This window comes from Manacus candei, unplaced genomic scaffold (assembly GCF_025592945.1).
Source record: "Manacus candei isolate 608988 ecotype Guabito, Panama unplaced genomic scaffold, ASM2559294v1 h1tg000088l, whole genome shotgun sequence".
Classification (NCBI taxonomy): domain Eukaryota; kingdom Metazoa; phylum Chordata; class Aves; order Passeriformes; family Pipridae; genus Manacus; species Manacus candei.
Window position 1 is genome coordinate 4532659 of NW_026138136.1, and position 27203 is coordinate 4559861.

General features: G+C 37.8%; 1 protein-coding gene across 2 annotated transcripts in view; it reads right to left on the reverse strand.

Moving 5' to 3' along the window:
- The window catches only part of GABBR2 (gamma-aminobutyric acid type B receptor subunit 2), a 474253-nt gene that overhangs the window by 260792 nt on the left and 186258 nt on the right, over nt 1-27203 (reverse strand). The gene's annotated exons all lie outside the window — the stretch shown is intronic.

Here is a 27203-nt window from a genome sequence, read left to right on the forward strand (position 1 = left end):
ACATTTTGAAGAAAGGGAGATTATAGAACCTGTGAGAATACAGATGATGAGAAATTATTACAAACTTATTTCAGAAATCCTCAAAAATATCAATCCACATTCCTCAGGCTTCCTAAATGTCGAAAGGTCAGCAATATCAAGCTTAGGTTTAATTCCGTTCTGTGCCTGAACTATGGGAGTATTTGCCTTTATTACAACACACCGGGGTATTTGGGCTTTAGGCGTTTCAGGAGTGGAGGTTTGCATAAAGTTTGAGAACAGTTTAATAAAGCTTTTCATTAACTTACTTTCACGCAGCAATGCGCTGCTTCAAACAGTTTTGGTTAAATCAACTTTGTAAAAAACCCCTGTGGTTAAAATATCATAAGTCTCTATTTCTACTTTCAGATGAAAAATGGTAAAAAGACATCATTTTAGGGTCAAAGGTCATCACATTACAATGTTGCCCAAATGATAATGCTATTATAAATAGACAAGAAAATTTTACCATATGAACCATTCTTCAGCCCCATGTTCCTTTCTTCTGGAAAAATACAGAAGTTACCTTCTAATCTCTTCTGAGTCAAATTGGTTCTGCTACATTAGAGAACTAAATTGGATGCTAACTGAAGTGATATTACTGGGCAGAGACAAGTAGTAATAAGATTTTAAAAATAAATATTCCTCTTTCTCTCCATTGTGTATCATTTACATTCAAAGAACCTTTTTCACTTGCACTTGTCTATTAAATTGAGCCATCCTTTTTTGTTTTCTTAAGACTGGAATTTTGTAGCACATTGTAGTAAGGACTGTAAACTTAATCCATTTGGAAACTAAAGTTAGAAGAAACTAAACTGAAGGTACAAGTAGTAATGTGTAACGTATTGAAATTTCATACTAATGTATAATTTTCCAAAGTAACTTTTTGAGGTCTTTAAAGTAGGAATAATTAGTCACTGATTAATTTTCTTCTGTCTCAGACGCTTACTAATACCATTCCTGTAATCACTGGGATTATTATCTGGGGAAACAACTGGTTTACAAACCTAAAAGCCCACCTTCTGCACATGCAAGCACTGCTGATCTGATCATTCTGTCAAAATGCTTCAGCATCAGCTCTCTGTGCAGACACAATATTTGGTTTATTTATTTTTATAATGCAAAAAATGAAAATAATTTCACAAATATTTCAAAAGTGCAATTTTATTTTTTTTTGCATCTTCTCTGTTTGTGAGACACAGCAAAACATCAGCAGTTCAGACCTTTGAAAGTAGGATTGTGAATCTGATTATAATAGTTGGCATCAAGAGTCTGCACTCACCCATCTCTACTGGAGGAACTGAGAAGTATGAAATCTTGAAAAACTGAGATACTGTCGGTGTTACAGGAAATCTCTTTTCTTCCTGCTTTCAAACCCACAACCCAGAAGAAAGCTGAAATTCACAGTCTTAGTAGTGGCAGTCTTCACAATAGGAACCACATCCTTCCCTTTGGATCTCCTCGAAGTACTCCATATTTCAAATAATAGACATACTATCTCACAGAGTAGCTGAAAGGCTACATAACATAGGACATGGGGGGGAAAAAAATCATCCCCAGTTCAATTTTATTGTCATTTGATCTGCAAGAAAGTTCAAATGGCCAAAGACAATTAATACTTTTCTATTTTATAGTGCAGTAACTTCTGAAAAAGTGTCACTTCAGTGTATAGTTTCAAGAATGTTCACAGAGCCTCCTATGATATTCATTCAATTAAGACAGTTCTCTATGTCTTTTGAAGACATCCTGTAGTGACAGCTTAATGCTACAACTAAAACTTTTGTAGGATACAGCTGTTCCAGTGTTTAACTGTATGAAAAATAAATGCCCTAAAAAGTATTTTCATCAGTTGTGGAACAGTCAGAATGCTTTAAGAATTAGTCCTTGATGTCTTGACTCTACCCAAACAAGCATATACATGATGGAGTATTCTGTCTCATCTGAAACTACTATACTTGCTTGAAGATAGGTCTTAGACAAAACCACAGACTTGCTAAGAAATTGGGGTCACTCACCAGGTTACCCTCTCAAACAGATTCTACTAGCTAAAGATGAATTTTTGGTTCAGGACAGCACAAGAATAATCATAAAACCAATACATAATCAACAATTATTTTTAATAAAGAAACAGAACAAGACAGATGTTCAAGCATCCAAACTCTCCTGTTTCTTAAAGCAGTACATTCATATGTAAGATTTTCTATGTCAAGACTTCTTCAATAAAGGTTGTTAATCACCTCTTTGAGGAAGAGACGTTAACCTTAACACTGATTTCTGATTTCTGCAGATGCTATACCTGCAGGAAGAAGCAGCAGTCTTGTAGGAGCTGTATGGCAACTATGCACCCAGCTCTTAATCGTTGTAGGAAACCTCACATGAGTCTACCCATCAGTGAATGCTTCCTGAAGAAATGTCTTTTATTTTACTGCTCTGTTTCCAAACAAAAAAAAAAGAGGAGAGGCAATCCTAGAAAATGTAAAAAAAAAAAAAAAAATGAAGTGGATCATGTGGAAAATTAATGGTATCTAACATTTAGTGAGTATGATAATGCCACCCATGGTCTCAGAAAAAAGTATAAAACTGAAAATAAAGCTGGCAAAATTAATAAAAGAACAGGCATACAATTTTAACTACTTATATGTATTTTGAAAATGTGCCATGCAAATCATCAAATTGTGATTTCTGGGAAGCACATGAGGTTGTCCTGTTCCCTCTTCCTTATACGCAGCAGCAAGTTGAAGTTCAAGGCTGCTTAAAGGAGTGTGAGAGGAAGTTGCTAAGAGTCTGCAGCAGAAAAAATAATTGGTGTTTAAATGGCACTCCCTGGCATAAAAGGAACAACAGTAGTTGCTATCTCCCAAGGAGAAGAAATTTACAGACTAAACTATCATTTTTGCTTCCAATCTCTCTTTGTCTTTCCCACCAGTTTCCCCTAGAAACTGATACTGGCTCTGTCATATATTACAACACTGATTTTCCCAAATTCATCATAAGAGACATGACTGTCCTCTGCTAAAGGCTTCAGAGAGTAACTACTTCTGTTAAAAAAACCAAGCAACTAAATAATGTGTAGAAGCCATAATCAAATTCCTCTTTGGAAAGCAGGAATTTAGGTGAGTTAGTTAATAGCTCAGTTAACCCATGCCAGTTAATTTAATCAGGTTAATATATGCTATGCTAACTCTAAATTAAATTCACTTTTTAAGTTAAATTAAGGTAAAGCAAGCTAAAGTAGTGTCACTGTTAGAGCATTTTCATCCTATTTTTTAGGACTACTAGATGATTAAACTTTATTTGGGAATTTGGGGATTATCCCTTGGTTCACCAAGATTAAAGAAAATATGAAAACTCTATTAACATCTTTTAATATTGAAGAAAACCTTGCAGCAACATTTCCTGCAATGGCGTATGACTGTTATTTCACACTTTATTTACTTCAGAATCCTCAGAAGGATGCCATATGGTGGTGATAATTTACTGTACTTGAGCGTCTCAGTTTGGTTCACATACTTCCTCCACTGAGATTTCAATTGTTGGCTGAAGCTGTACTGCAGTTACCTGTGAAAAGTCCTTCTAGAAAAGAGATTTTCCTCTGGCTCTTGTACATATCTTTTTGAACCCTTTAATACCTTTGTTAATTGCCCTTTGACAGACTTCTGTGTTCTGAGATTTCTTCCTTCCAGTATGTTTTCTTGAAACTTCCTAAAGCACAATAATTCTTGGTATATCTCATATCAAGTCCTTCATAAATAAATTCTGCACATTATTTTATGTTATTCTCAGTGAGATTCTGAATAGGCACTGTGTTACATCTTGGCATATTGTCTTAAGCAGCCTTGTGGGGGTTGCACTCATTCTTACAGCAACGTAATTAAAAAAACATGGTGGCATCTTTTCACTTCATTAGTTTCAATTTCTCTTTTTCTGCAGTCAAATCCTCCAGGATCACATTAATACAAGCTATTTGGTTTAAGAAATTAAAGCAAATTTTATCCATGACTGGAAAATCATACAAAAATATAAACAGTTTATCAGTACTGTCTGAAGAAGACAGTAAGAAAACAAAATCTTCTAGGTTGCTAATAATTACTTGAAGTGTTTTATACTACAAATTAAGGAAGCAGTTTCAATCTGTGTCTTTGGGCAACTTGTTGGCAACTTCAGATGGTAAATATGTGTGTTTGCTATCGACTGGTGGTCATCTCCTTGACCATGTGTGCTAATACTTTTTACTGTTGCTGTCCTTGGAACTCACAAAACACCTGCAATCAGACTTTACCCTTCTATATCCCCACAAGAACTAACAACAATCTGGTATAAAAAATGTTTGGTACCTTCATAAGCATATGTAATGCTTCCCTCTTAGGAAGGAGAGAATCCTTGTAGCATTATTTAGGGATACACATTTGACCTCACTGGAATTGGACAATCTCTTTAAAAATAATTTTTACCTATTGCTGAGTTTTATACAAATTCGGTGTCATTTGTTACATGTTTTTAATTGGTCTGAAGGATAACACCCATTTAGCATTAAAAAAAACCCCAAAACTGTAACATTAATAGCCTGTAAGGAGGGATCCTTTAAACCAGAAAGAAATCTAGAAGCACAGGCAATAATCCCAATAGTCCACACAAGCAAACTCTGGCAAGAAGCTGGGACTGGGAGTTAGGAGAAAGCCATTAATTTTGTTTAAAGGATGTTCTCTTTTTTACAGAACATTACTGTTAAAGCTCTGCAGGCATATTTGAATTTAGATGTGTGGATCCTGCAACCTGAATAATTCTTTAAATTGTCATCTATTTATTAATCTTAATGCTCAGAAAGTTTGACAGATAATATCTAAGAGTGTAGGTGTTATTAGAGGATTCAGGAAACTGATCGTCCATTGTCGCTGATAATGTCGGAACGGCCAAAGCGACACGAAAAAGGTTCCAGCAAAATTTATTCCAAGAAAAAAGCAGGGACAACAACCCGGGGCTGCTGCGCAGCCCCTTAAGTACAGTTTTTGAACACACGTAATGCACACGGATAGGACAGTTCAAACTTTCACACCAGAATTCTTACAGCTAATAGGTGCATTTTCTAAACTCTACTTTCTCACAACAAGTTTGCTCTTTCTCAAAACAGCCCAGTTCTTTCCCACAACAGTCCCGAGCACCTGCTCTTATTTTTCTCTCATGTTGATGCTCTTCCCAACCACTCTCGTTCAAAACAGGTCCTTGTTCTCATGAGACAGTGCTCCTGTTCTCATGAGACAGTGTTCTCTGTTCCCACAGGACAGCTTCTTCAGGATGCATCAGTATGTTGTCAGGATCAGGGCCTCCATTTTCAGTCCTCTCTTTCAGTCCATCTCAGGGGTATACTTTGATCTGGTCAACATCTATTACTTCGTCAGTATGTGCCAAGGTGCTGACAGACCCGCTGTCACCCGTGACAGTCCATCACTAATGTGTGTGAATAAATGTTTAGATATTGATCTGTTGACATGGAACCAGAGTCCCCTTCACATTGTATGAACACATCAAAGTAAGGGAAATACAAAAGTTATTGCTGACATTTGGGTCTAAGAATGTATATTAGAGAAAGGAGGAGGGGAATCCTCCCTCTTTCTCTCCCTGCCCTGATTCCCTACGTCACCAGATGATGTGATACTCATAAGTAATGGTCCTAAAGAAAAGGAGAAATGAAGAAAGTGAGAATATCTTACAATGCAATGCATCTCTTAGTTTCCAATTGTTTCTCCAAACTGCTATACCATAGATTTTAATGGATTAATTTTCAGTTTTACAAGAGGAAGTGGCATGCAAGTGTCTTCATATGGTGTCATGGTGTGAAAAGAACTTACAGGAATTGAATAGGACATCTTACTAAGGCCTTTTATTCTTGCGAGAAATAACGATATACAGAACAGAATAACTTCCCCCAAAGAAGCTGTGCTCGATTCAGGGAGTACTTAGATTACGTAAAGGGTGGAGCCCTTGCTGTGAACATCTGTTTCCAAAATGTGCTCTCCATAGTACAAGTTTGCTCTCTAAAGCAGTGACTTTCTCATTCACTGTTAAAATGTCACCTTCATATTGAAGGGACACTTTAAGTGTGTGTCTTTTTTTTTTTAAATATCTACTATGGGCAGCTTCCTTTCATCACAGAAAAGGTCAGCAAGTTTGCAACACTTGTTTGTAAAATAAAAATGTGTAACATCTTCAAGTTTGAAAACCTTTTTAAGCACTTCATCATAAGAAAACCAGTGAACTTCTATGGGCTACAATGAATGTTCATGTTCAGTCCCCACCTCATTAGGGAGTACTGTAAATATACTACTATTTAAAGGTATTTTTACATATAAAATTAACCACATCGATAGCACCCTGGAGGACTTCATACACTTTTGGCTCCAGCTGCTTTGCTGCAAGAGCTTGTCTATGGCTGACACAGCAAAGGAATTTCATGTGTGATGCTAGCTCTGCAACTCCCTAGAATACATTTTTTGTCCCAGCTGCTCCATTAGTGGTTACACTTACATGATTTTTCCATAAAACATTACTCTCATTAAAGAAGTCATTTACTGCCAAGAATGTATCTTCTGCAGTACATTTTTCCTTCAATAGCTTACAAAGAAGTACTTCTTTATTTGTTTCATTATTGAAACAGAATCTAGCAAATACCTGAAACACATTAGAAACATCTGTATTTTCACCCAGCTGCACCAAACCTCCTACACTGTATGCTTTGTTTTAATATCCCATTTTCAATTCTTCAGCAATTCTTTAGTTCATCTTTCAACAGCATATGCTGACAAAGGAATGGACTTTTTTTGTCATATTGTTTTCCATGTATCATTTCAGCTATTTTCACTACAACAAGAAGAACAGGTGTTGCCCCAATAATATGGACCTTTTTGTCTTTTCCTATAAAGAAACATCAGAATTTGATTTTAAACATTTATCATTATGTTTAGCTATGTAAAGTACTGGACAGAGTATCACATGACTTTAAATATCACTTGAGGCTTGTTTTCGTGTTCTGGATGCTTAACTTAACGTCTTTCTAATTGCAATGTCTTCATATGCTATCAACACTAAACATCTCAAGGCACAAAACAACTTTAGAGAAAGGTTCACTATTAGCAACCGTAGCTATAAATCTCTATTTCAACTTGTAATTGGGGTGGGTTTTTTTGGCTCGCTTCTTGTCAGATCTCGTTAGCTGATCCTTGTTTTTATCCATAACATAGCTGATGAAAAGCTCATACTAGCAGGAGAAAAAATGCCAGCTTTATCATTTTCTTCTTGTTCACTTCTACTGGCATTATCAGTATTATCTTTGATCTGCAGTTGCTTTGCAGGAATCTTTTTAAGCCACTTGTCCATTTTGTAGTTTAGTAAAACTAGATAATATAATCCATAAATCCACTTAACTGTGGACATGTAAACTGTAACACATCACAATATGCTGAAAGTGAATGAATGAGTGAGCATGCCCAACCCCTCTCAACCCCTCAACGCTGCAAAGTACCCACTTTTCCCTCAGGACACTTCATGAACCCTACATGACACATGGATCAACTAAATGCACCAGTGTCAATTTGCATACTAAATTTCTTTCTTATTTTTAATATAAAAAGAAATATAAACGCAAATTTAGCCATTTTCTTCCTGCACCCCAACAGATCATCCACTGGGGTGCAGACACCCCTATCTGGAGATCACTGCTCTGGGGATCCTTAGCCCTACTCACTCTTTTACTGGGCACAGTTCAGAGTATGCCAGCATGTACTGGATTGCAGCAGGGATTGAAAGCAGTCTGTGCCCATCTGAAAAAAGACATGCACTTCAAGATATATGCCTAGCAAAAAAGACATATGCTTACAGTACCTGGAGTACTGCTAAAGTACCTACTCTCCCAAAACTGAAGATAGCGAATTCTATCCAGTCTTTCCACTAAAAGCAATACCAAGATAAAGCTCCAACTTTAGATGAAAACTGTAAGATTGATTTGCAATTTGGAAATAGACTGTACAGTGAGAGGCTAAATGAGCTCTAAGATGGATTAAGACAGAACTGAATCTTGATGATACAGTCTGTACATGATAAATTACCTACTTAAGGAGATTTTCTAACTCCCATCTCTTTAATCTAGCAGACAAAAATACATAAAATACGGTGCCTGGAAGTTAAAGATTAAATAAAACAACTTTTAAAATGTGTATCATTGGACATTAAAACAGTGACAAAAATATAGTAAATTTCCCAGATTTCTAGTGTTCTTGAGTATGAATACATGCAAAACAACAGGATTATACACATATTAATTAGATTCTGTAGCATTTTTCCTTATCAAACCAAGAAACACTGTGCATTTTGACTAGATATAACAAAACTTTCATATTTTGTACTTACTGGCATCCGGTCTACCTCTTTCATGTATTTTCACCTTGGTGTCTGCATTGTCAAAGTGATAATAAATCCCTGCAAAAAGTAGATCTATTTAAGATCTACTGATTAAAACCATTAATGGCTTCCATTTCACTGGTAGCAACCTGAGTACAAACGAGTAACACGATGTACTGGGTCTGGATGGAATGACGTTACGAAGTCAACTTTGCTCACAGCAGCCTGTGTGTTGCTGTGCTCTAAAACAGCAATGATAACCCACCAATGTTTTGGTTGTTGCTAAAACATGCTTGCATAATATCAAGGATTTCTCTCGGTCTGCTGCTCCCAAAAAACAGTAAACGGGCAATACATAAAATGTTGTGAGGGGACAAAGCCAGAACAGCTGATCCAAATTGACTGAAGGGGTATTCCCTATCATACAATGTCATGGTCATCAGTAGAAGCTCAAGAAAAGATTTTTACATTATACCACATAATACTGTATTAAGATCTACTGGTAGGTAACAGGTTTTTAAGGAAAAATAAAAAGATTTTAATGCCAGAAGGAAATCTATCAGTCTGAACAGCTGCAAAATAGAGGGCAGAATACTTTAGTCAGAAAGTACTGCATCAAAACTATGTAATGGAGGCTGACAGTATCTCAGCCTTAATAAACAAAATCCTTTTTTAAAAGTCCTTTCTGTCTTGGAGACAACTAAGAACTTTTAATTTTTCTTGTAGACATATTACTAAGATCACACTTGGAATCTCTGATCCCACAGAGCTTAGCATTTGCTTATCAAATAATTCTATTTAGCTTTATTTTTTTCACAGATAAAACTTTGCAGCTAAGCCTTACTACAGATTGATCTTCTTTTGTTGCATTGCTGACTGAAATGCAAACGTCCATACTGTGTACACCTGAAAAGACTTGCATTATTTTTCCTTGACTATCTTTCATTCTTACATTGAATTTTAAAGGAAATAGTAAAATTAATAATTGAAAATTAATGTGCATTCTGTACTTGTCTACAGTTTTATTTAAATTGACATAGAATTTCTACCACAGATTCAAAGGATCTGGGAGCTTTATTTAAGTTTACTTTCTAATAAATGTGAATCACTTCATCACGAAATACCAGACCGCTTACTATTCATTCAGCAGAAGTGATGTTTCAACTAGAGAAATAAAAAATAATCCATTTAATTTCAATTAACTATTTTTTTCTTATGCAAATACGTTAAGCCAGTGTTCAAAGCTCAGTATGTTCCACATTTCAGGCTGCCTGATTACTTCCACCAAACTCTGATCGATGAGAATAGCTGTCACAACATACCAAGGTTGTACTCTATTTTTCAGTAAGGGACTACAGATATTTGAGGCACGTGTCCCTTCACCCTGCTATATTGCTCCTGTAGTCTCTCTTGTTCCCATCACCCTGCACCCTGTGCTTTAGCTCCTGCCTACCGTCATCTCACTCAGCTGTGATAATCTCCTTCCCCTATGGTTCCTAGATTAGGTAAACCAATGCAATGCTGTAGGAATCCAGAAGCATCACCAATTTTTTTCCACTGAGACATCTTACCTTTAGGGTGAGAGGTGCCCACAGGCTATAAATGATTAGCTTACGCTGCACAGTTAGTTCAGGATGCTAACATTATACAGAAAGGAATCCCAAACACAGAGCAATTCCTGTGAGCAAAGGGAGCATTCTGGCCCTGTTTTTGGGTGTGTTCAGTTCATCACTAAAGTCAAAACTTTATGTAGGTCACACCCCATTAATACCGTAAACATTTAAGAGGACCAATTCTGAATCTAGTCTTCCATTTAATAATGGTGAAAAAAGTCTGTTTTATCAAGCCTATTCAGAAGTTACCTTTACCTAGTTTTGAAGTAAAAAATTTGCCGAAGAGTGTTGTTTGATAACATACAGGAATCCTGCCTGAGAGAGAAAAAAGGTGCAATCAGAAGGTAAAGTTAAGAAAATGATGGCAAGTATCTTCTATAGAAAGAGCTAAACAAGTTATGCAAAGCATTTTAAGGAAACAAAGTTTAAGCTAAAGAAGGCAGTCCAGGTAGGGAGATTTCTTTAGATTCGTATTTGTAGAGCTGCACATAGGATAAGTACTTTCAAGAGAAATGAAAAGCTAAAACCAACTAGTTTCCAGGTGAAAGGGTGTTGTGAAGTTCTTGCTTTCTGTCTTTGCATTCATCCTAAAGTGTCTAACATTCATATAAACAAAAGCCTCAGTAAACCCATGGATGGTGGTATCCATCACAGAAACCTTCATAATAAATACCATGGTTTTTCATTTCAGCAAGATGGACAAGAGAAGCAAAACTGGTCTGAGGGCAGACCTCAGGACTGATTGCAGAAGGCTGACGAGTTAACACAGAGCACTTGTCTGTTCCACCAGTGCAAGAGCAAACACTTGCAATCATTAGACTTGACAGAGGCAAAACATGAATATTTTCCTAGGCTGTAGGCAGATTAGTTTGCTAGTGCATCAGAACATTATACAGGCTGAAATTAAACAAATAACGCTAAAGTGAAGAAAATGTCTGGAAAACAAAGTAAGAGCTGAAGGCTACACTGCAGAGTATCATAATCAAAAGATAATTCATATATTTCCCTCCTCTCCTTCTCCAGGGCATAGCATTTCAATGTGATGTCAACAGGCCTACAATCTCCGGTACTGCAAGAAGTACAACTTTCCAGTATAGACAAAGAAACAAATCAGAGCTGGGAACTTTGCATGTAACACTGCACGAGCATGGCAATTTGGAACTATGCTAACCTAGGGGTCAGGTCTCTGAATTCTTACTGTAATTGTCAGAACTGGATAGAAAACCATGTAGTGAAAATTTATGTAATTTTTGTATTTTGAAAGATATTTAACCCTCTTATACCTTCCAACTAGTGATTTTAATGCTTATATGAATTGCCGGTTTAGAGCCTTAGAGAGAAGATGTCTTGAAAAGACATATGGACATATTCTTGATGAAGCTGGGAAGTGATGAAAATTTCTTGAAGGACATGAAAGGCTAGGCTTTTCATTGATAAAGTTGCTGCAGCTGAATTCTGCAGTCCTATTCTGTTTAAAATTAGCATCTCATATACAGAATCACTTTAGACAGATGAAGGGTACAGTGACTATATCTCTATTGTATGCAACCTCAAGAAGCAGAAGGATCAGAGAAGGGAAGTTTTCAAGCTGGAGGCATGATAAGATTTAGAAGAGTTCAAAACAAAGCAAGGGGGGAAAGTGGGCCAAGTAAAGTCTGGGGAAAACATTTCTGCTTCCTTCTTAGTGACTGCAAACAAGAACTTTGTTGTGTCCTGAGCTTGAAGGCAAGAGGAACTGTGGGGGAGTGTAGTTCTATATTGAATAGGACATTTGTTTTATGGATGGATTCTTGCTTCGGTAGGAAGCCATGGTTTCAGCAATCACCATGCAAAGCACCACCCCTGATAACTGCAAAGCCATAGCCTCCCGTTTCCCAACATACACTTTGACTTACGCATTTTTTAAATGCTACTGTTTATTTACTTATTAGGAAAAGTAATTGCATCCTGAGGTATGCAATTGAGATGGCTTAACAGATTCCCCTAGTCCTTGACACCTATTTGTCCTGTCTGGCAAGTTGCACTTGATCACAGAGTTTTTTAAGGAAGTTTTGTTGTGACTGTTAGGACCTTTTAATGCCATACATTGTCTTGTCTGTCATCACGAAGTTTTACTTTCTTTTAGCAACCCCTCTTTAGATCGGGGATGTAAAACATGCCAGAACAAATCTCCACTATGTGCCTGCATGGCAAACAAAGGTGCAGTAAAGGCACTCCTGCTCATGCCACATTACTAACTGTACATATTGAAGGAATGATAAGAACAGTCTCTCCAGAAGAAAGACCAACATCTGCTCATTTCTCATCATCCTGATAAGAACAGTCTCTCCAGAAGAAAGACCAACATCTGCTCATTTCTCATCATCCAAACAACTGCCAACTCAATGTTCATGTACAGGCTGAACTTTAAAAAGTTTTGTAAGTGAAATGTTCTCTACAACACTGTCTAATTCTGCTCTGTATTCCTCCTCTCTTTAGTACATGTACAATTTGCAGAATGAAATACAGGAATTCACCACCCACCTTCCTCCCTCAGAACAGTGCAGAGCAAACATAAGCATTTCTTGTTATGGATCTGTTTAAGAATATCTGGACATATTCCTAGTTTTCCACCTACACTGTACCTTTCTGGAATGTGTTACTCTCCCATTTATTACAGTACCAAAAGTACTTGGAGTTACTGCCCGAAAAGGTTGCAGATGTCTGCCACTTGGTCCTGACAGTGGGCTGATGTAAGTCCTGACAGTGGCCTGATGCATTCCTTTTAGAGGATTCAAAGAGAAGGGAAAAGAGAAATTCCACTTCTTTGGTGTCTTCTTCAAAGAGAAATTAAGATAAAAATATCATCATCTGCAGAAATAGCTTTCTGAGAGAAAGGACTGACCTCCATTCAGCCTTTGAAGTACAGACAGTAGCACTCTGGAGTCCAGAAAATTATTCAGGGATGCGAACTCTGCATGTACAGAAATACATCTGTATAGCCCCAGAAGAAGGCTTTAACTTCCTAGAAAAATGCCAGGATTTATAATACATAGAAATCTCAGTGCTGACTCTTGGCTACCTTTACTAGTTCCTTGATCTGTGTGCTGTCATCTCTGACTGATTTTGGGAATGCATCCAAAAATCATTTATCCACTACTCCATCAATTGTGTAAGGAGTAAGAACAACTGAACTCCACAGGTTTTGAAGCTAGAAATAAGAAGCCTAAATACTTTTTACAGACCCAGTTTTCTGAGCCTCCTTGAAGCTCCTTCACAGCAATTGCAAAGAGCTCTGGAGAGGAAGCCAACATAGCCACTGCAACAACATTTTTAGTGAATCTAACTCCTATTTAACATTTATGTGATTTAGCTTTTGACATTTACAAAAAGGTTGATCTCAAGTTCTTTTTAACTGTATTGACTGCAGTCAAAGTTTAGATATGTGTGTGCTGGAAGCCTTCATGCATTCATTCAGCCAGGCAATACTAATACAATGTCCAAGTAGTTTGTCTGATCCGGACTTTAAAAGAGGTATTTGGCAAAATTAGAACACCTTCAAGTGTAGCTTCAATATCAAAACAGAATGATTATTATAATAAAATTTTCAAGAATTTGGATTTGATTAATTCTGTATTTTCTAGCAAAAAGAAAAAATACATTTTTCATAAATAAGTTCTCCACAGAGTGATGAAACACTGATTAAAGAAATCAAAAATTTTTACTTGCAGAAGGAACTCATGGTTACAATTCTGATTGATTAGATGTAAGAAAGAACTAGGAAAGGACACTCTTGTTAAGAATGGGGTGTGTTTAAAATCCACAAGAATTTACCACTGAAAGGGACTGCCTGGGACAACCAGACAGTTGATACATAGTTTTAAAAAATCCACACATGGGAAGTCTCTTCATGTGTTGTACGCTGTAAAACATTTTACAGAATCAAAACTTAAATCTGCAATAAAATATTTAAAGCTACAGCTATAATGTTCCAAAGCAAAAGAATTTAAAAGGAAAAAAATTTGAAATCGTCACCAATGTATTATGGTCCTGCAAGAGCTGAAACCTGTTTAATTAAAATCCTAGAAATTCTAGTAAGCTTACCACATGTGAAGCCTACCACACTTCCTTTCTAATTCCTGTTAACAAGATCATTCAGACATCCCCTATGATGATTCGTTTTTGTTTTTTTAATGGGAATTTCTTCATTCCGTGTGTCATCTACAACTTTCACAAGTTTGTAAGTTGTTCTCCCCAAAGTAATGAATTAATACAATTAAAACAATTGGTCCCAGGGCTATTCCTTTAAAAAGAAAAAGTCGCTGGCAACTTCTTTATCCTGAAAATACTATTTGCTGCAGTCTTCCTTCTGGCTGTGCTTCTGAACTGCCTTAGAAATCCCTGCACTGATCCTATCCTCCCTATTCTACCAAGGTCCTGCAGGGCACTGTGCCAAACAAAATAAAATTCAACTAAGCATTAAAATCCACTCTAGTAGTTCTAAGAAATCAATTAGCTTAACATCTCTGAAATAATTTTCCTTTGATGAAACTATTTTTCCTGCCCTCTGCCTCCCCCTGTATTATTTCCTTACAGATTCTGCTTTTCCTGTGTCGCACATGGACATGGCAGTCTGTGCAGAAGTCTATGGGCTTTGCTTTGCAATCATCTAGGGACAAGGTCTGGCATCATCAGGAAACTTCTAGGAACCCTCTGAGAAACTTCTTGCAGACACTACAGTCTCAATATCTCTGTATTCCAGGGGTCAGTAGAAATTGAGACACCATCTGTCCCAAATTGTGATCTCTGCCACCAAGAGGAAGGTTCCTCCTCCACCTAAAGGCTTAAAAATATGAAAGAGATCCACCACCCTCAAAGTTGAAGATGAGCCATATGTACTTTTGAGAAAAGTATCTGGGTCCCTTACACCCAAACCTGATCCTAAACCAGGCAAGACCACCAGGAAGAAGTGGCAAGATATAGTAATGGGCGGCTCCTTCCTGTGGAAAACAGAGGACCTGTTCCATCTGTTACACATCCATCTGCAGACCTGACCTACCGCCTAGGGAAGGTGGCTACTTGCTGGGGACTCAATTCAGGATGATGTGGAGAGGACACCAAGGCTTGTCTGACACTCTGACTATCACTCCCTGCTGTTCTTCCACATGGGCACCGATGATGCTGCCTGGAGAGTATCAAAAGTGTCTGCAAGCTCTGGGGACAATAGTCAGGGACATGGGGGCCCAGGTGGTGGTGTCTTTACTCCTGCCAATAAGGGGAAATGTTGGGAGGAGGAGGCAGCTAATACATGTCCACAACTAGTTGTGGGACTAGTCTTGGTTAGAGGGTTTTGATTTCTACAATTATGGAATGCTCCTTGTGGATCAATATCTGCTGGGGCGAGATGGGATCCTTCTCACTGAGTGAGGCAAAGTTATCTTTGCCAGCAGAATGGCTGACCTGGTAAAGAGGCACTTCAAATTAGGAATGAAAGAGGAGCGTTACCACAAGCCCTGTGAGAGAGTGATGGGCAGGGAAGGTTGATAAACAAAGGACCTGGAATGATGTGACTGAAAAGGGATCACAAAAACAACAAAACAAGGCTTAAGCATGTCACTTCCAACAGCTAAGCAAGGATGTGCCTACAAGGTACCATTATGGAGAAATCTTTCCAATCCTTTTAGGGAATTCAGCATGTGGGGTGCCTCTCTGAAGTGCCCATACACTAATGCAAGCAGCATGGAAAATAAACATGGTAACTTTGATTCAGTGACCAGTTGTGGGACTACCATTTTATGGGGTTCACAGACGAGGTCAAATAGATCCTGTCACTTGAGTGCTGCAGTGGAGCGATACAGCCTCCTTAGGAAGGAGGGAAGGAAGATGAGGAGGTGGAGTTGCTCTTTATGAGGCAGAACAGTCTGACTACAAGGAGCTCTTCCTAGGGATAGAAAATGAGCCAACTGAGATCTTATGGGCAAACAGTTACTGAGCACACCAATGCAGGTGATACTGTAGTGGGTCAATAATCTTTGAATAATCATGGTGACTTGGAGAAGTGAATGAAGACTGGAGGAAAGGAAATGTCAGAAAACTACAGGCTGGCCAACCTCACATCAATCCCTGTGAAGGTGATGGAACATATTTTCTACCTAGAATTCATCAATGCTTTTGATATTGTCCCATAAGATTCTCCTAGAGGAGTTAATAAAGTATGGGCTGGAAAAGTGGGCAGTGAGATGAATGGTCTGAATGGCAGGGGCAGAGGGTGGTGATAGGTGGCATGAGGTTTAGCTAGAGGCCAGAAGGTACCCCAAGGGTCAATACACTTGAACTTCCTGTTCAATGTCATCATTAATTATCTGGACAATGGGGCAAAGTGCACCCCCAGCAAGATTGCTGATGACATGTAACTGGGATGAGTGACTGATACACAACAGGGTCATGCTGCCATCCGGAGGGACCTCAATAGGTTGGAGAAATGCACTGACAGGAACCTCATGAAATTCAACAAGGGGAAGCAAGAAGTTTTGGGCTGCGGAGGAACAACATGCACTAATATATGCTGGGGACTGTCCAGCTGGAAAGCAGTTTGGTGGAAAAGGACCTAGTAGATGCCAAGTTTAAGATGAGCCAGCAATGGGTCCTTGTGGCAAATAAGGCTAATGGCATCCTGGGTTGCATAAAGGAGGAGTGTTGTCATAGTAGGTCAAGGGAGGTGATCCTTCCCCTCTACTCAGTGCATACATGGAGTGCCAGGTCCAGTTCTCAGTTTCTCAATAGAAGACACATGGAGACACTGGAGAGAGTCCAGTGAAGGGCTATGAAGGTGATTAAGACACTGGAGCATCACTCTTATGAGGAGAGGTTGAGAGATTTGGGACTGTTGAATATGAAGAAAAGAAATCTTGATAGGGAATCTCATTAATGTGTACTAATATCTGAAGGGAGGATTAAAGAGAATGGAGCCAGGCTTCTTTCAGTGGTGCCCAGTGGCAGGATCAGAGTCAATGGACATAAACTGAAACCTAAGAAATAGCATCTGAATGTCGGGAAACACTTTGTAACCATGAGGATCACCAAGCACTGACACCAGTTGCCCAGAGAAGTTGTGCAGTCTTCATCTGTGATGGTACTAAAAGTCTGCCTGGACACAGCCACTTCTAATTACTTGTTATTCACAATTTTTACCTAAATATTACTCCTTATTCTGTAGCTGAATGTGCATAGGCCATTTCCCATAAAGAAGGGCAAATGAAAGGCTAAGGTTCCATCTCCAATTTGTCTCCATTTCCTATATCATAATCCTAGGATCTTCCTATAATCTCAGGGCCTCTAAATATTTACCAGGACTCAGAAGAATCATGCTGGATCCAGCACTTCAGTAGTGTTCAAAACCTCTAGAAATCCCACTAATAACTTTTCCCTGTTTTGTTTTCATCATATTGTCATATTTTTTGCAAACAACAAAAGAAATTTACCATGGCAATACTCTTTCCTAGCAGAAATACCTAGATCCACTTCATGCCCCACTCCCTCCTCTCAGATGTGAAAGTACCTCTCAATGCCCTCCCCCAAAAATAGTCCTTTACACTCCCATCATGCAAAATCTTTACTCTTCACTTTGAGTGATGTCCAGTAAGTCTCCATTAAATTTAAGTTCCCACTTTTCCAAAGGACTTTAGAACTGCAGTGCAAGTTATAACCCTAGAGCTTGAGTCACTCTGAAAATGAAAAATTAGCTTTGGACAGATGAGCTGATTCACAACACAGTGAAATGACTGCTAAGATCAATTGCAGCAGAGAAGGCCGAAACTTGGGAGAGGACCGCCCCTTTCATCAGCGGTCTGCAATTATAGGGAAGTAAATAAAACATGAAACTGCACTGGAAGCCAAACTATATGCAGATCAATCTGTCTGTTCCAGACAAATAAAAAAAGACTGGCCGGCTGTTAACAGCTTACGTTCTTATTTCTCTGGGAGACTGCCAGACTGAGCCATAGGCTGCAGCGTGGTCCACACCACTGTTTTATTCAAGATCCCCGCTATAACACTGTAGCACAGATAATCAGAGGATGAATAGCACTGTACTAATAACAGTACAGATACATGTTTTGGGCATGACTGAGAATACATGAAAAAATCTTATAATAGTGTTAACCCTTATCTTGGACCCTTTCTTCTTTTCCTGTAGAGTAAATTATTAACATGAAAAGATGGCAGAATTGTGACTATATGACACGATGTATGTTCTACATTTCTAGCTTTAAAGTCCAAGAGGGATGACTATGATGTTTTTTCTTAAAGCCTTTTCTTAGGAAAAGGTATCTCTAGCTCTACAAAGGTTCCACTTTCCTCACAGGGCACAAAAGGTTTTGAAACCTGCTGAAACTCAATTCTGAACCATCACAAAACCATCTAAAAGCAAGAATGAATATAGAGAAAAGATGGTATACATCTGAGTTGGATACAACCAGAATAATACAGAAACAATCACATTTCTTAAGAAACTATTAGGTTGCTTTTATTAAAAAAAATTCAAATAAATAAATGTATCTATGAACAGACAATAGCACTGAAGAGAACACACAAAACCACTTAAAAATTATTCTCATAACCCGAGATAATTCTAGTTTTAATCATTCATAGTGAAAGTGATAGGAAATAGACATATTTTTTAAATTGAACTCAAGTAACGGCCCTAGTCCTGGACATGGTAACTCCAAGCAGTTTAACAGCTGATTTATCTTCTTGACCCCAGTACTTGCAGATTACCTTTCACAAAGAACAGATTCTGTTAAATTTGCATGCTCTTCTGGGAAGGTTCATCATTCCAAAGGACATTCTGTGACTTTTCCAGGATTTTATTTTAATCTCTTAGCAATCAAGACCCTGGATTTTGAGAAATTGTTTCAGAGATGGATATTTCATGAAATAAGCTTATTATCTTCTGATTTAGGCAATATCACATTTTACCTACTATTCAGCTACATCATGTGCACTTTTAAATTTTATCACTTTACCATTGATTTTAATTTGAAAATATCCTGTAATTGCCTGATGAATGGAAGATAATTAGAGACCAAATCAAAACTATTGTGTGAGGGAGGATGGTTGCATCGGAAATCACTGTTTTGAATCACATTTCATCCTTGTATTACCCTTTTCTAAAAAAACAAGCATCGAAGAATAGAAAAACCCAAAACAGAAACAGGACAATGCTGCAGTATAAGCAATAAAATTTCAATCTGCAATGTTAACATCTGTTACAATTAGCATTGTCTTGAAACATTTTTTGATATAATCTAAATAGGATTTTTTTTTCTTTAAATATGTCTTGGTTTCAGATAAAGTGAAGATTTTTGTATCAGATCCATTAGGAAACTCTTAACCATGTGGAATTCTCAGTCATGAGGTATTAGACATATAGAAGGTACTGATCATTCCACTGCTTTATCTTGTGTTGCAAATACCAACCTATCACATGTGCACCGTGTAAGGTTTAAACATGAAAGAGTGGTGAGCAGTTCTCTAAAAAACTCTTCAATTTGGTTTGGTTTTGTTCAAGGAGTGGAATTTGACAAGGACTAATCAATTCATGTGAACCCTGGGAACTCTCAGGGTGATAGTGGAGTGTGAATCTTCAGTGCCAGATGACATAACCATACAATACTACCGCATAGCTCTAATTCTTGGCCAGGTGAATTTCTTCTTTTCTTCTTTCATTTTTGGAAGCTAAAACAATTTAAGAAATGTACTGAGAAACAGACTAAAAAGTGAAAAAATATTGGATAAAATACTACTGTCATAAAGAAAAAAATTTCCTTAGCACGAATGATGTTTGTGCAAAACGCCAAAACCACACTTATACATGACCTTCAGAAAATTCCAGCAAGCGACCATTTGCCTAAATAGCTTCTTTTAAGATTCTGAAATTTCTTACTTAAAGAAATATCTTGGTTATTTCCATTTGAAATTACTGCAGTGATTCTTCTTTAAACCACCTACAAGCACCATCAAAGATATAGTTTCCCTTTTATTAGTAGAAGTCACTTTCAGAGACTGCTTTTCTGTGAAGATCTTAATGGGTCAACTTGAATTATAGGAAAGCATAGTTATAAGACAGAACAGGGCAATTCATTCTTCTTTGCAAGCTCAAGAAAACTTGAATTAAATTGTTCCTAAGACCTTGCTATAGAAATTAGCCAAGAACTGGGAATAGGGCAATATGAAGGAAGACTTCAGGTACATGACCCTTTAAAAAAAAGTATAAATTAGGAAGTGATTGTTTTAAAAAGTTTTATAGTTAAACAATTACATTTATGCCTCAGTTTCTCTGCTGTCATTTGCTTCTTTCCATGCCTTTTCCCACATTTTCCCTCTACTGCCTTCTGTGTCTCTCTTACCTTCTACCTTTTTACTGTTCAAAGTTGAAGGCATGGCACTCCTTCTAGGATGAAATCACTGTGTACTATTCAGAGCTCCAAGATTTAACACTGCTGTTATCGGTCAAATTTGAGGCTTCCAAGGTCATTCGTGGACAAAAAGTAACATTATTCTGCTGCCTTAAAACATCTCAGCAACTGTGATGGAGAGCGAAAATCTCTGCTCTTCTTTTCTTTTCTCAGAATTCAAGCCTAAGATGTCAAGAAGCATAATCACACATAGAAGTCTACATGATGTATACAAAGAGTCATTAAAAATTGGTGTCCCAAGCTTGTTTTCTGCCTGAAATTCGAAAGGTCAACATATATTTATTTTCCCTGCTTAATCCCTCTCAGCCCCTCAATAACTCTCTCACTGCCTCTGCTTATTCACTGAAGTCTCATCATAACTGACCACTAACTCAGATCCAAATTTGCAGACTCCACAGTGAGAGAGCAAGGCTACAATAAATAAACTTCTAGATTAACAATACTTCTACCCTGCTTTCTCTAGAGCAACAGACACATACTCTGTTGAGAAGACTTGTTTGCTAGCTGCTTTTCTTTGGAACAATTTTCTTTTTCCCAGTATTACATTTTCTGGGATAAGACTTGGAACTGAGATGCTCAATTCCTTTAAGTTAGATAAAACAGACCCTGATAACCTGCTGATTTTTGCAGATGATGTCAGTGTACAAAATGCAACACAATCTAAAGAAATCCTAAGAGTGTTAATCATGCCAGAAAAAGTGCTATTTTGTCCACTTAAAAGGTTTGTTTCTCTTTAGTTTCTGTCATCAACGTATTTTTAGGTTATTGAACTCAATGAAGTCTGTGACAGTCACAAGAGAGAATATTTTATCTTTTATTTTTCATATTGTTAATCTATTTCATTAGCTTGCTGCACACTTCTCATTTCTTGTCTTTTTGAAATCCCACCTACACTGATAAAATTACATTAGAAGTTCTCAATATTTCCAAGAAGAAGCAGAGAAGGCACATAAAGAGACAATTAACAAGAAGTAGCGAAAAACAGAGAGTCACTTGAGACGAACAGAATTTAACTTATTTTAAAAACAATCCCAGACAAGATATTCAGTGGGAGGGAAACATATATTTTAAAAAAATCTAGAAATATCATGAATATGATACCAAACGTCAAGTTAAAAAGCAGTTTCACTGAATTTTAACATGAGAGGATAGCAAAAAGAAGCAACTGAAGCCAGTCTAGAGGAAGTGTCCTATCACAAAACAAGGAAGACAGAATCCCTCTTAGTGTACCAGTGCAATCAAGTGGCAACTTTCATTTTGAAACGTACTATGAACAAAAAAAAGTGTATAAATAAAATGAACAATATGCAGGAAACAACAGAAAAATGCTGAAGTAAGGTAAACTAGAATTACTGATTAGCATATATAGCATTATCTGAAACCCAATACACAACACATATACAGTATACATTTTTCTGTTCAGCAGTCATATTCTGAAGCCTGTACATCTTCTACAATACTGGTGGCTCCCATCAGTTTTGACTTATTAATAGTTAAGTATGACTTCATTCTCATGACTCTTCCCATTGAAGCATGAAAAACAGTAAACAACAGATCACAGGAATATTGCTTGGTTTGCCTAATTCAAAATACAGTCTCAAACAGGTAGTGCCAAACAGCACGAAAATTGGGGGCACCAGTCACTGCATAATCTCTAATCAGTTGAAACTTCACCTGGGAATTGGAAACAGGACATAGTCAGGACTTTTCCAAGAACTGTATGTGCAACAGTGTTATGGTTTAGGAACCTTATTCTCCAGTTTAATGCTTCTGGTGAAACTATGTGCCACTCACTCACACTCTCCCGCCCCCTCCTCTGCAGTGGGCTGGAGTGGAGAATCAGAGGCACTGAAGGTAAAGATCACAAGTTGAAATAAGAACAATTTACTGCAAACAGCAATGAGATAAGAAAATGAACAGTAATAGCAACAATACTAATGACAGAGGGTACAAGAAAGAGGTGAATGATTCACATGGAAACAAAAATGCTTGGCCATTCCCTCCACCACACTACATCAACCTCGAAAAGACTCTCTTTCCCCAGCCCTTGGCAATGAGGTGAGGTGGTATAGAATAACCTATGCATCCCACCCATGGCCCCTCCTGCCTACTGCAAAAATCAACCCTGTCTTGGCTGGAACCAGGACAAACAGCTACAACTCTCCAGGGTTGAGAGAGACGAGAGACCTCTCAAGATCTCTTCCAGCCTCAATTACCCTACAGTTTATATACAGTAAACACTTTTAAGCTGAAAATCCTGAAAATATTTTGTAACCTCATTTATAAATCTTTGCCCCAGAATTAACTTTTGAAACACAATCTTCTCCCAGAGGATGAGAACAGGGCAGCAATCCATAAAATCTAGGACACAGAAGCACAATAGGTATGAACCTGTCCTACTTAGGTAACAGAACTGATGAAGTGTGTATATTATCCTTATACCAAGTCAACTTACACAATTTAAAAATTAATCCAACGGAAGGGATATTCTCATTGTACAAACAGACCTGAAGAACTCACAAAGAATGCTAACAGTGAGCTGAGCTATTGGCAGCCATAGAATTCAGGTCACTTGAAAAGTCATAATCCTTGAGATTCAAGTAATGCCAAGAAAGGGAGTCTCGAGCCACACTAACAGTATGAGATGTATAGATGTTGCGCATGTGCTTTAAGAACTGAAACATTAGCATAAACTTCTCCATTCTCTCTACCTATCCTTTATTTCCCTATGCAACCTGGAGAATAAGAAAGATGTAACAATTTTTAAAAAAGAAAGAGAAGATTTATCACAAAGTAAAATGAAATGGATGACAATGCAAAGTCTCAGCAGAAAGGGTTACCAAAGGAAACAACTGAAAAAGAAGTAATAAATCCTCTGTGATTTTGGCCTTCAGAGATGTATTGGAGTAAGACTGATAATCTAAGCAATTGAGACAACTGTCTCACTACAAGGCAACGTAAACCAAAAAGCTTTATGACTTTGAGGAGCGGCTAACTTGCAGAGAAATTAGATGAGCTGAAGTTATTCAGGAGATAAGACAGTGATCCAGCTAAGGAAAAATATGGTCAGCCCCCCAAAAAAAATTAAGTTAGATGGCAGTTGAAGAGATGCAATCAGAGTTCCTGTTGACTAAACTACATGAGTATGAAGTCCCTGCACAATAAGAATAAGAAAGAAGCATCTATTTCTGTATGTGCTTAGGTGGAAGGACCACTGGAGGAAATTTAGATAGATATCCAAATTGTTCTAGATTAAAAAAAAAAAAAAAGAGATCTGTCAAACTGATACAGTCTTTCTGGGACATGGAAAAATGAGAGAGAGAACTGCTCTGTCTTGCTGCTAAGATTAAACCCTCCCAAGTTACTACACAGGCTTTTCTAAAGATTCCATTAATTTATTTCTACTTATTTTATTTCAAATGAGAGTAACAGAGATGACATTCAGTTACTTCTGATTTAGTGCTTTGTAATGCATTTTCAGTATACATAAGACCAATCACATCTTAAACTCAGGGGCATTTTACAACAAAGAGAGAAGTTTTAGATGCTTTTCAACTATTTTGTCACTTTCAAAAAAAATGTTAGAAGTATAGTTTTGCCTGATATTTCTTTAGAGGGAAAATTACATTTTCAGTGGATGTATAGACTTATACCTGCACCAGGAGGCCACAAACAGGCCTTGATGGTCCTTCCTCTGGGACTTCCACCCACACCTTTTAGTCTTGTGTTTTCAGTTTCTGCCACAGACCTGTGCAGCAGCCACTAGAACTGATCCTGACCTGTGGAATGATTTCTCAGCTTGGCCTTGGACCTGCCTCAATGCTATGGACTTAATTGCCTGATGGTCTGAATGCTTGGCTGATACTGGTCTCAATCCCTGGGTCTGCCTTTCTCCCTTGCAGTGGGACTGGGCTCTGCCCAGACACCGCATGCTCTCCTGCTCTGTTGCTGGTGGCTCCCATCCCTCACTGATCCCAGACAACAAATGAATCATTTCCTTCACTTCTTCCTGTGCTTTCACTGTCTGCATGAGGAAGGGAGAAACTTTGCATTGAGCTGAAAAAGGAAGGATTGAGCTCTAATCATTTTGAAGATCCAGGACTCAACATGCTCTATAATAATCAGAATTCAAGGAAGCTTTAACTGGATCTTGCTTTACCTGAAAGCTTTAATGAATCACACTAAATTGAGTTTGTAGTCTGACTTAGAAGGTTGTTTATTACCTTTCAAGAGAAATGGAAAGGCTTTGAATGCAAGTGCAGCACTCTTGCAAACCTTTGAAAGTTGCAATTTTAACACTTCTTAAGTGACCCTGACACACATGAAGTCCATCCCTCTGTCCCAAAGGAAGACCAAGAATCACTGTATTGTGTTTGTTTAGTCTTATCCTAAAAAGCCCTACAAGAGAAAGATTAAAAAACCTACCCTGTCTATTTCACTATTTTCCACTTCTAATTGTTCTCATCAAACTTGTTTCTAGATGACTGAACCTTTTTATAGGTGTCTCTGGTCTGCTTCCTTCTTGAAGATGATACTAGATCTGATGTTCCAACTTACATCTAATGAACACTAAGTAGCACTGAAGTTTACTCAGTGTGTCGTGTCAATATTGCATTACATTGGTGTGGTGAAATGGGAGTTGTTTCTTTCTTTTTTATTTTTTACAAGAGGTCAGGCACTATGAACTTCTTGACCCTTACTCAGTTTGTGGTTTATTGTAGTGTCTCCCATATCTTTCTCTGGAGATCTGCTGCCTAGATAGTAATTTTTTTCACTTAAGTATTATTTATAACTTTCATCAATGGGTTGGTTTTGGCTGGGGTAGAGTTAATTTTCTTCACAGTAGCTTGCATGGGGCTATGTTTTGGATTTGTGCTGAACATGGGGTTGATAATATAGAGATATTTTTGTTTTAACTGGGCAGTGCTTACACAGAGCCAAAGCCTTTTCTGCTTTTTGTAGTGCCAAGCTGTCAAGAGAGTTGAGGGTACATGGGAGGTTGGCAGGAGACACAGCTGGGTCAGGTGACCCAAACTGACCAAAGGGATGTTTCATACCATATGACATCATGCTCAGTATATAAAGTGGGGGGGAGAAGGAGGAAGTGGAGGACTGTTGAAGTTACTTGTCTTCCCAAGTAACCATTAACACATAATGGGGCCCTGCTCTTCTGGGGGTGGCTGAACATCTGCCTGCCCATGGGAAGCAGTGAAATTAATTCCTTGTTTTATTTTGCTTGTGCACACGGCTTTTGCTTTCCCTATTAAACTGTCTTTATCTCAATCCATGAGTTTTCCAGCTTTTACCCTTCAGATTCTCTCCCCAGTCCTGCTGGTGGGGGAGTGAGTGAGTGAGTGGCTGTGTCGGGTTTGGCTGCTGGCTGGGGTTAAATCAATATAATTCTGAAACCTAATCCTGTCCTCTGCAAAGTACTTTCAGTTTTTCCCAAGTAGGTATCAACTGCAATTTAATAAACATTTTCTCTATCCCACTGTCCAGAGAAAACCTTATCTCTTTCTGGAGAAAACTACTTGACAGAATCTCATCCTTCTTGTTTGACAGTAAACCACTGATAACTACTCACTGAAATTATAATTCCAAGACAGAGAAGGGTAAAGCATACCATACTTTTTGGTGACTTTTAGCTTCAGCATTTGTTTTAAAAACAAATATTTTACTGACTTGATGTCAATTAACTTTAGTGGTAGCAATATTTGTTAGAGACTAGACTGCTCTTACAGTTATCTTCACCAAGATCAAGTTTCCCTACTTTTCTTTAGGAGCACTTTTAACATTTTTGTAAGTAAAAAAACACCACACTTACCACTATCACACCTCTTTGAGAGCTGTTATCTTGTCATAGAGGGAAATCAGATTGCTTTACAAGATTTATTCTGGACAAATCCATTTTTGTCATTGTTTAGCATCTTTTTATCTTCTGTGTAATTCCAAACAGATTATCTGCTCGAGTGTCTTTCTAGGAATTAAATTTAACCTGACTGGTCTATAATTCCCTGGGCCCTTGTGTGTTTTTGGGAAAGACAGACACAAATGTTTCTTCCCTCCCTCTACAATTCGTTTACTTTTTATCCTTTAATTCTTGAAGCTCATAAGGGAAGAGTCTAAGATTTCTTAAGTATTCCATAGTGAATTAATTGTGCGAGACAATTTGAAAATATTTGACTCATCTAAGCAGACTCTAACCTGTTCTTATCCCTCTTCACTAGTTTTAATTAGGCTGATCTTCAGAACACAGTCAGCCTTTTTAAAATGAATGCTGAGGAAGATAAAAAACCGAACAACCAAACAACAAGGCATACCTCTATTAGTTTTGTCTCTCTGTCAGTTAATGGGCTGACTCTTTCCCTTGTCTTTTTGTTATTAATTACTTATAGGGTGTTTACTTTTACTCTATTGTTAAACCCATGCTTAAGTCACTTGGTCAATACTTTACCACCATTACATTGACCAAAATGATGGTCAGGGTGAAACTCAGATTTTAGGAGTGCATGGTATGTGATCACAATAGTTCTGTGGGCCTCAGTCATTTCTGTCTCAGTAAGCTCCCCCAATATTTTCAGCCATAGACTTACCAGATTTTGTTTGTCATAGTTCAGATTGATGCTTAGAAGAAATCAGAGCACAAAAGGAGCACAACAAAATTTGATTTATTCTCTCTTTTATGTGAGCCAATGTCAGGATACCAGCCTCCTTCAAAGACATACAT